General features: G+C 39.1%; 1 long non-coding RNA gene across 1 annotated transcript; it reads right to left on the reverse strand.

Moving 5' to 3' along the window:
- Positions 1 to 719: 719 nt before the first annotated feature.
- LOC138756233 (uncharacterized) lies at positions 720 to 5,927 on the reverse strand. Its single transcript, XR_011352889.1, has 3 exons — positions 5,776 to 5,927; positions 2,769 to 2,880; positions 720 to 933 (listed from the first exon to the last, which is right to left on the reverse strand). It is a non-coding gene; the product is annotated as an uncharacterized lncRNA (long non-coding RNA).
- Positions 5,928 to 10,404: the final 4,477 nt, after the last annotated feature.

Raw genomic sequence — 10,404 nt, forward strand, 5'->3', positions numbered from 1 at the left:
AAAAACCGGGGTTGAGAGGAACATTCCTCTTCGGTTTTCACCTCGTCAAAGAAAGGATTGCACATGACCCTGCACACGTTACTTTGCTTTAAAGAACCGAATACAATAGATGGCGAAGAGCAAAGCTTCTCAAGAGGTTTTTTTTTGTGTGTTGTACTAATTGTTATGGGTCTTTACATTACTGAGGAAAAAGTGATCAGAAGCTTGCACAAAGATTTTCGTGGAATTATTCTGGTCAATTGCTTTTACCAGTTAATACTGTCTGTCATGCCCAAATGCACCAATACTATTTTTCTGCTGCTATTGAGCCATCAGAAAATAATTCATAAAAAATGATAAGATTTGATTCATTTTATTGAACATACTGTAAAATCCCATCACTTTCCTGTTTGACCATTAAGAAAGAAGTTTCCTGCCTGCATTTGGGTAGAGAGTATTTCATTTTATATTCATTATGCTTTGGAAAATGGTTGTTGCTTTCATTATAAATAACCCTGGTTGAATAAGACTTGTGATGGTTATTGGAGTATTTACTGTAACCTTTGAATGAGATTCAAAAACACTTTTAGAAAAGATAACATGGCAATTTACATTTTGATTTACAATAATATATTTCAGAAGTCGAATATTTTAATCTGCAGCAGGCAATAATGTTCAACTGTGTAAATGTTTCCATATACAGTACCTGTTTTGTTGCAATCCTTAAAATTTATTTAATTTTTAGCATGATCTGTTTACATGATACTCCAAATTGAAATAGCTTGTTGCTAGGTGAATATGGGCTGAAGGGAACAACTTGGAGAACACTTTAGTTGGATCGAGAGTAAATTTAGAACTGTACCTCTGCAAATCCAATGCACGAGCTCTTCAGAGGCATTCCAGGGAAAAGTTCTGCTGGTAAGTTTTCTATTTTGAATTTGCAGTGGCGCATTCCTGTTAAAAATAACTCTACAATTTTAAACTTAAGAATCTTAATGTAAAATATTACAAGAAATGGAATGGCATTTATGTTTACCCATATGTAACATACTGTGCCAACCATCAACATACCAAAAACTACATAAGCATGATTTTATAATGTATTACTTCCTTATCCTTCAGTTAATCACCTGTATTATTTTATTCCCAATTCAAAAACAGTAATATTCCTTTTATAATTACCTATACATAGAGGAAATCATGGTCCTTCAACTTTCTGCATTTCACAAAAATATTCTTTTAGCTCCTAAAAAGAAAAACTCTTCCTCTTTGCTGAACATTTAACATTTGACCTTACATTGTTGTTCTGGGCATCATCTATTATGAATAGAAATTACTAATATATACATGAAGACCAAGAATTCTCATCGTCATATCGCTGCTCAGAGCCTTCTGATAAAGTCATGCTCCAGGAAGTTGGACTGTCAGTGAGAAAGTCATCAAGCAGTGAAGCAGCAGCAATTTTCCAGTCAGATCCCTTGCAGCAACAAATCAGTAGCTGCATCAGAAACTCATTGAATTGCTGCCTTTGGGATAAAACATATATAATAGATCTGTGTATGGTGCATATAAGCAAGAGATGCATTGCATTGATTTTACATAGCTAATAAATTTGTGTATTTTTTTCAAAAATGACCATTTCTGTCATATAGCTGAAGATGTCAGTGCAGTAGTATGAAAACCCAGCAACTATGACAAGTTTATTGGAAGTCTGAAAATCAATGATTGGACAAACCTACAAGTATCTAGACTCTAATCTTCTGAATTGAAATATTAAAGTTGGACGACAGAAGAATATTCAAGAGCATGTTGTTCATAAGTTCTACTGTGCCGATAACATGTGACGTAAATGAAAGGGAATAGAAAAGATGTCTAGAGCAATTATGCAATCCAACCTTATATGAGCCGCTCCACATTAATTTACTTTACTGAGCGATGGCTCTGCACATTAACCTCACAAGCCCCAAAAACCCAATGAAGCAAAACTCCATCCTCTTATATCCAAGCTTCAACCTTATATATAGACAAAAAGACATATTGCTGTTATTTTGTGATGACCTTTCAAGTAGCACTAGAACTATCTTGCTTTAATTATTATCTATTATCTTTATAACCTTCAATTTCCATCTGAACACTAATACAAGTTTCATAGAACAATAGAGCTCAGTTCAAGCCCTTCGGCCCACAATGTTGTGCTGACCTATATAAACCTACTCCATGATCAATCCAACTCTTACCTCTCTTACAGTCCCTAACCCCCTATTTTTTCTGACATCCATGTGCCCAGTTAAGAGTCTTTTAAATGTCCTCATTCCATCACCCTCTACCACCACCTCTAGCGGTGCATTCACCACTCTCTGTGTAAAAAAAGCACTACCTTTGATATCTCCTCTAAACCTCTTCCTCCACCTTAAACAGATATCTTCTGGTATTGGCCATTGCTGCCCTGGGAAAAAGGTGGTGGCTGCCACTCTGTCTGTGCCCCTCATAATCCTGTACACTACTACTAAGTCACCTCTCAACCTCTGTCACTCCAGGAAAAGTCCCAGCTCGGTCAACCTTTTCTCATAAGACATGTTCCCTAGTCCAGGCAGAGTCTTCTTTGCTTCATTTCTAAAGTGTCCACATCCTTCCTGCAATGAGATGACCAGAATAGAATACAATACTATCAGTGTTGTCTACCCAGTGTTTTAAAGAGCTGCAGCATTTCCTCATGGCTCTTAACCTCAGTCCCCTGACTAATGAAGGTCAACATACCATATTCCTTCTTAACCACCTTATCAACTTACATGGCAACTTTGATGGATCAATGGACTTGGACCTCAAGATTCCTCTGTTCCTTTACACTGCTAAGAGTCCTCTTATTGACCTTGTACTCCATCTTTGGGGTTGATACACATCCTTAAAATAAGGAAAGCTTTTGTTATTTTTTATTTAATCATTTCTGTGGAGCCATTATTCTCATCTGACTTTGAACTCAGATATCTTATGAATCTGTGCTATAATTTCATGCAAGTAAAATAATTGTATTTTGTTTATATATCCATTATAAGTTCAGGGTTATTCAACAATGTAAATGATTCCTATACAAAAAAAAATCTTTAGATAATAATGATGAAGGTATTTGAAACATGTATCCAATAGTTTTGATAGCAAAGAGCACTGCATGCCAGTATGCAGCATGTCATGTAGCCAAAGGCTGAACGATGTTTCGATCTTGCTGCATGAGGGCAGATTTCTTTATTGCTTGTGCTGTCGACGCAGTCATTAATGTAGAATCCCACTTCCCACTTATTGAAGGAGATAAAGTCATTGCTGAAGTCTTACACAATATCCTTTGGATGAGATGATTATCCTTTAAAACCACAGGCAACCCCTTTAGACTTGTGATGAGTTCAAGATTGAATTTATTATCATAGTAATAAAATAGTGTCATATTACATGAAATTTCTTTTTGCCTGCTGCAATTTTCCCTAATTCTTATTAACTTTACATTTACTAAGAATTTTAGATGCCATTCTCAATTTTCGTCTTCCATAACATCTGGAGCCAAAAAGATGAAAACAGATTGAACAGTGGATGGAAGTGTAGGAGACTTCAACTGGGATTTTATCTGAAGGCTGTACCTGGCAATTGGGGTCAGCTGACTCAGGCAGTTGGAGTTGAAAAGCTCAGATCAGCTGGAAGCTGACTGGGCAATAGAGATCAAGTGATCCAGGGAACAGGTGAGGGAGATGATATTATTGACTAGAGTTCCACACAGTAGATGCAGCAGTGAGTAGGAAATTTACAACTAATTAGGTTTTTTTTCCACATTGGTGACCCTGAGATGATCTGCTGTTTCATGTACATTTACCGTTCTACTTCATTCTACCATCTGCATGGGAGATGTCTATTTCCATCCATAGATAACGTAGAGACAGAAGAGTGAGTCAGTCGACCACCACTGCAACTGTACCGCTTATTGTGGCAGTCAGTTTGAAGCCACCACCGTTTTAGTCCTCTGACCCAGCTTAATGGTTTATGTAGGTGGAGGTGCAGTTTTCTACCTGGAACATTACATCACAGGAGATGGATTTTGCATAATGTTCATTTTGCACCAGAGGTGGGACAAGAAGTCCATGACTTCTTAATTTGAAGACTGTTATAACATGCCGAGTTGATCAGGCATACTAGCGTTTCAGAACAGCAACAGACATTGCCTTCTTATCTCGGAAGAGCTGGGGGATAGGAAGTTGTTGCAGTTTCTTCAGCAAATGTATCAGCTGTTCGGAGATGACAAGCTGGAGGACAACATCCTAAAATAGTCATTTTTACAGCACCTGCCTAATAATGTTTGTCTTATCCTGGTGTTAACATTAGAGGCTGTAGACATTGACGAACTCGCTAATATCAATGACAAGATCTTAGAGGTGACTATGCCGGCCAGGTCAGTGCAAACAGTCAGTGCTCCTGGGCCTCCTTCAATACAGCCATCGGAAATGAAGGAACTGAGGCAAATTGTTGATCAACTCGTGCACAAAGTTCAGGCTTTCACCTGCCACATCACTGCGGATTGGGGCTGCAGTCACAGCCTGAAAGGGCAGTATTATTCACAATGGGTGCGGAGCCACAGCTATACACCATAGCATGCTGGCGCCGAATGCTGGTACCACTGGAGATTTGGCGACAAGGCTCAACACTGTGTGCCACCCTGCTCTCAAGCTAAACAGCAGGGAAATGCCCAAGCCAGGGACTAGGGGTGATGAGTCTTCCTGTTGTGGAGCTGCACAGTTGTCCGTTATTTTACATTACAAACACCAGGGCATTCGTTTTCTAGTAAAAACCAGAGCAGAAGCTAGCATTCTCCCTCCATTGACATCTGATATCTGTGGAACTTCCACTATCATTCAACTACTAGATTACTCACACTTAATCTTGGTCTGCGGCGTGGTTTTATGTGGGTTTTAATCATTATCAATGTACCCACAACCATCATCAGAGCTGATTTGTTATGTGAGTATGGACTACAGGTGGATGTCAAACACCATAAACTTATTGACTCCACTACCAGCCTCACAGTTCAGGAGATCGTCAGCAATACACAACATGCCAGTTCGTCTGTATTGATCACGACATCAACTACACGTTTTGATGCCCTTCTTCAAGAGTATCCAGAGATTTTTCATCCAATTTACAAGCATACCAAGGTCAAACACTCTGTCACCCACCATTTACAAACACGTGGACCACCCATTTCGGCTCGGCGTAGGCGACTTGCCCCTGATTGTCAGCAGATTGCTAAGGCTGAATTTGATCATACGTTGGAACTGGGAAATCACTTGACAGTTCGTCAGCACCTGATCATCTCCCCTCCACATGGTTCCCAAGAAAACACTGGGATATTGGCACCAAAGTGGACACTACCATGGCCTAAATGCCTGTACAGTGCCTGATCAGTATCCTATCCCGCATCTCCAGGATCTTTTGTCATCTCTTAGTGGTTGTTGCATTTCCTCCAAGATCGATTGGATTTGGGCATACCATCAAATCCCAGTGGAGCCTGCTCACATACTCAAGACAGCCATCAAGACTCCTTTTGGACTTTTAGAGTGGGTACATGTACTGTTTGGTTACAAAATGCAATACAGACATTTCAGAGGCTGATAGATGATGTGGTTCGTGGTTTTCCTTTTGTCTATATTTACATACAGACAACGAATGTGAGATTCATCTCTGTCTACTTTTCGAGCATTTGCGTGAATATGGCATAGTTGTCAACCCAACTAAGTGTCAGTTTGGAGTACTGTTACTCACCTTTCTGGGCCATACGGTTGATGAACATGGGATTCATCCTCATGACAATGAGGTGGTCATCCGTGATTTTTACTTTCCTTAGTTGCTCATGAAGCTGAGGGAGTTTCTTGGTCTGGTTCATCCCACACTGTGGTGACCTACTCCATCCATTCATGGACCTGCTGAAGAACAGGACTAAGAAAAATCAGTCCATCACACTCAATGAAGCGGAGCTTTCTGCTTTCCATTGTGTTAAGAGAGACCTGGCTACAGTGGCTACTCTGGTTTATCCTCAACACGACATTCCATTGTGTCTCATTGTTGATGCATTGGATGTCAGAGTAGGTGGAGGAATTCAACAGCTCGTAGATAGCACCTGGCAATCGCTTGCCTTTTCTCCAAGTGACTCTAATTTGCTGAGACCAAGTATAGCACATTTGGTCGTGAACTACTGGCTGTTTACCCTGCCGTCAAACATTTTCACCATCTACTTGATGGTCATACATTCACCATCTACACCGATCACAAGCCTTTGACGGACACTCTTTGTTCCAAGCTGAACAGGTACTCCCCACATGAAGTTCGTCACTTGGATTACATATTTTGATTCACCTCCAATATTTAATATGTCAAAGGGAAGGAAAACACAGCAGATGCACTATCATGCATACATGTAGATGCATTGCATATCTCCTCTATCATTGATTTTCATCAACTCACCTGTGACCAGGAGGATGATAATGACTGGGTTGCAGTTGAACAATCAATCTCGCTCTCATTCAAGCATGTACCCTTGCCAACAAGTAATGGAGATATCTGGTGTGATGTATCTTCTGGACGTGAACAACCCTATGTTCCCAAGAAACATCGGCAGTCTGTTTTCAATGCTCTCCACGGTATGTTTACAACGTCTTCACAAAAGCTGATAACATTTTGCTTTGCATGGCCTACATGAAAAAGAATTTTAAGCAGTGGGATAGGAGCTGCATTGCCTGTCAGAAAGCCAAAGTTCACCATCATACCAGAGCTCCCCTTGGCACATACGCTATCCCAGATTTCAACATTTACACATCAATCTGGTAGGTCCTCTCCCTCCCTTCTCACTTGTAAAGACCATTTTAGCAGGAGGGCTGATGCTATACCTATTCATGATATGACGGCTGAGACAGTAGCTAGAGTTTTGGTCCACCACTGGGTAACACGTTACCATCTATGATTATGACAGACAGGGGACAACAGTTTGAACCCCAACCCTTTCACAAACTGACCAATCTACTTAGTAGTACACGCACCGACACAACAGCCTATCATCCTGCAGCTAATGACATTATTGAACACTTTCATAGTCAACTTAAGGCAGCATTGAAGGCCCAAAACCCATACTGGGTATCCGTACAAGGGTAAAAGAAGGCCTAGGCTGCACCCTGGCTGAACTCATATATGGGACAACACTATCAGTACCTGGACAAATGAATGTACCTGATCAACCTACATTGATACTAGACACAACCAATTATATTCATTGACTATGGAAGTACATGACAAATATCACTCCTGCCCAGATGAATACACAAAGTGTTGTATCACATGTACCAGCTGAGCTCAGTTCATGTTCATATGTATTCCTCAGACATGACACAGTACATCAACCCCCTCCAGAAACTATACACTAAACCATACAAGGTGATGCACAGGTCTCCTAAGTATTTCATTCTTGATATACAAGGCAAGAGGGAGTTTGTTAGCATAGACTATCTTAAAGTTGCTCACTTAAAGGATGAGATTTTAGCTACATCAACAACCAAGAATGACAGTTGTGCCAGTAAGCAGAAACACTGCTACTACCTCTGATGGGAATAACACATCTCCACCTGTAAAAACAACAATGTCTGGGGAAAAAAAGTATACTGGCCAGCTTGTTACGCACAATATTTGAACACCTGAAGGGACTCGTGATATTATACATCTGAATCACTACCTTTTTTTCTTGTTATTGATTGGTTGTGATCTTGCAGGGAACTATTGTAGCAGACTTCAACAGGGATTTTATCTGAAGGTTGCACCTGGCAATTGGAGTCAGGTGACTTAGGCAGTTGGAGTTTAAAAGCTCAGATCAGCATGAAGCTGATTGGGCAATAGAGATCAAATGACACACAGTGGTATTAATTCACTTCAACTCAGCAATCTAGGGAGATGGTACTGGTCACTGAGTTTCATGTAGTACATGCAGGAGTGAGTAGGAAATTTGCAACTAATTATTTTTTTTCTACAGGGGTAATTCATGTGCCACTTGATTGCACTGTTGATGACCCTTTCCTCCTTTTTCAGAATTGAGTGACTGGGTGTCTGTCCAGAATTTTTTTTGTCCAGTTTGTTGTACAAGGAATATAACCAAGACAATTTCACATATCTTCTTCTTGAGGACAGTTTACTGATAAGTAGAAATTCTGCTTTGCCTGCAGGGGGGAAAAACTTGAGGTTGTATGTGATGTCATCTATGCATTCTGACAATAAATTTGAATTTGTTTTAATTTGATTAAATAATGTAGCTGGTCTGAAATGGCTTGGTTAGAATCACAGTGAGTTCTAGAGCACAGATTCTCAACACAGCTACCTTTGCTGCATCCAGTGCCCTCAGCCAACTCTTGAGTGAATCAAATAATTTGACTGGCATTTGTGATAGAGACCTTAGATGGAATTCAAAGTGGACTTTATCCACTGGATTTCTCTGACAAAAGGAAGTTCCAAACCATTCTGTTTTGTCTTTTGCAGTCATGATGTGGAATGGATTGTTCATGGACCCTCTTCTTACTTGTTGATTAATTGTCTAGCATTCATGATTGGCTGTGAGGAAATTGTCCTAAACTTTAATCTCATGATTTTCAAACTCCCCCCCAAACTCACATTCTACCTTAAGCAATATCAATGCCACAAGTACTCTTTGATTAGTAAGGGATTGCTTAAGGTGCTATGTGAGTGGGAAGGGAAAGTTGAGAACCATTGGTTTAGACCCAATTGTTCCTGAAATATTTTGCTTGAGAAAAATTCCTATTGGCCCATTTCCTTTGGAGTTGTGAAACTGTGCACACAACGAGTCAATTAGGTATGATTAAAACATTGATTTTCAAACTTTCTTTCCACTCACATACCACCTTAAGCAATCCCTTACTAATCACAGAGAACTTATGGCATAGGGATTGCTTAAGGTGGCATGTGAGTTTAGGGGAGCAGTTTGAAAACCACTTCATCAGGTTGGCAAATTCTTCTGCAGTCCTCATTAAGTAGGTGGTGTAAACTGAGAGTGATGCTGTGGTGTGAACTTGAGATTGAATATAATTCTGCTGACTTTCTGATAGTTGCCCAGTTTTGAATTGCCACATCAGACTTTGTTTACAACACCATTAAATGCTTCCTGAGCTGTGAGAGCCATTATCAACCCTGGCATTCATGTTACTGACAGATGGAACAGGTAAATTGTAGAAGATCAAGGGAACTGCTTTTGTTGATTTGTCTTACAATAAGACAAATAGTGGGTGTCACAGTTCGTGTAGGAGTTAGTGCAATACTATTGCAGTGCCAGCATCCTGTGTTAAAATTAGGTGCTGTCTGTAAGGAGTTTGTATGTTCTCCCTGTGACCTGCGTAGGTTTTTCTCCGGTGTCCTGGTATCCTCCCACCCTCTTTAAAAAGTACGGTTGTCGGTTAATTATGTGATTATGTGGCACAGGATTCAATGGCCAGAGTCGGCTGTGACTGTGTTGTAATTTTTTTAAAGTAAGACACTGTTTATTGGCTATTGTTTGTTTAATTACTTTTTTTTACATTATTATTGTTTAATAATACAAAATCAACACTTTAATGTGACATCAAGATCATGTTTTGCTTTAAATACTGTTTTTGTTTTATCAATACATTGCAAGTATACATCATCGGCAAAACATAATAAACATTAAATAATCAGATTTCATCTAGATTTTACCACATAATAATAACGATTAAATATTGAATTGACTCACCATGTTTCAACGATTCTGCATGTAAAAATAAATAATAATAGAATAAAATGAGATTAATACAAGAAGCTATTCAATGTCTGTTAATCATTTTACATCTGAGTTTATTTTTCTCTCAATCTTGGCCAACTGTTACCTCTGTAGGGTTCCATTGGTTATAAGATGAGACACATAGAGAAACAGAAAGATTGCCGATACTGGAATCTTGACAATGCAGGAGGAAATCAGTCGGTCAAGCAGCATCCATGGGCAGAAGTGGCCAGTCAAGTTCCAAGTTTTGATGAAGGGTTCTGACCTGAAATGTTTACTCCATTTCTGCCTGACCCATTGAATTCCTCCAGTATCTTATTATTTGATAAAGATACATAGCCTATAATGGAAGCTATCAGAGGTTTTTTTTCTTCATCTGTTTTGATCATTGATCTATTAGCTTTAATATGTAAGTAATTTTGTGCACAAGTTTCAATTTTAAAATGTATGATCAATATCCTTATTATAAGATACTTCGACGTACAATGAAAATAATAAGAGCATTTGAAACATAATGTAGTAAACACAAGTTTGAAATATGAATCTAGACTATGATAGCATTTAAACAAAGGGAAAAGAATGATGGGTAAAAATTGGTTGTTTTTAAA

The sequence above is a fragment of the Narcine bancroftii genome, chromosome 3 (genome assembly GCF_036971445.1).
Source record: "Narcine bancroftii isolate sNarBan1 chromosome 3, sNarBan1.hap1, whole genome shotgun sequence".
Classification (NCBI taxonomy): Eukaryota; Metazoa; Chordata; class Chondrichthyes; order Torpediniformes; family Narcinidae; genus Narcine; species Narcine bancroftii.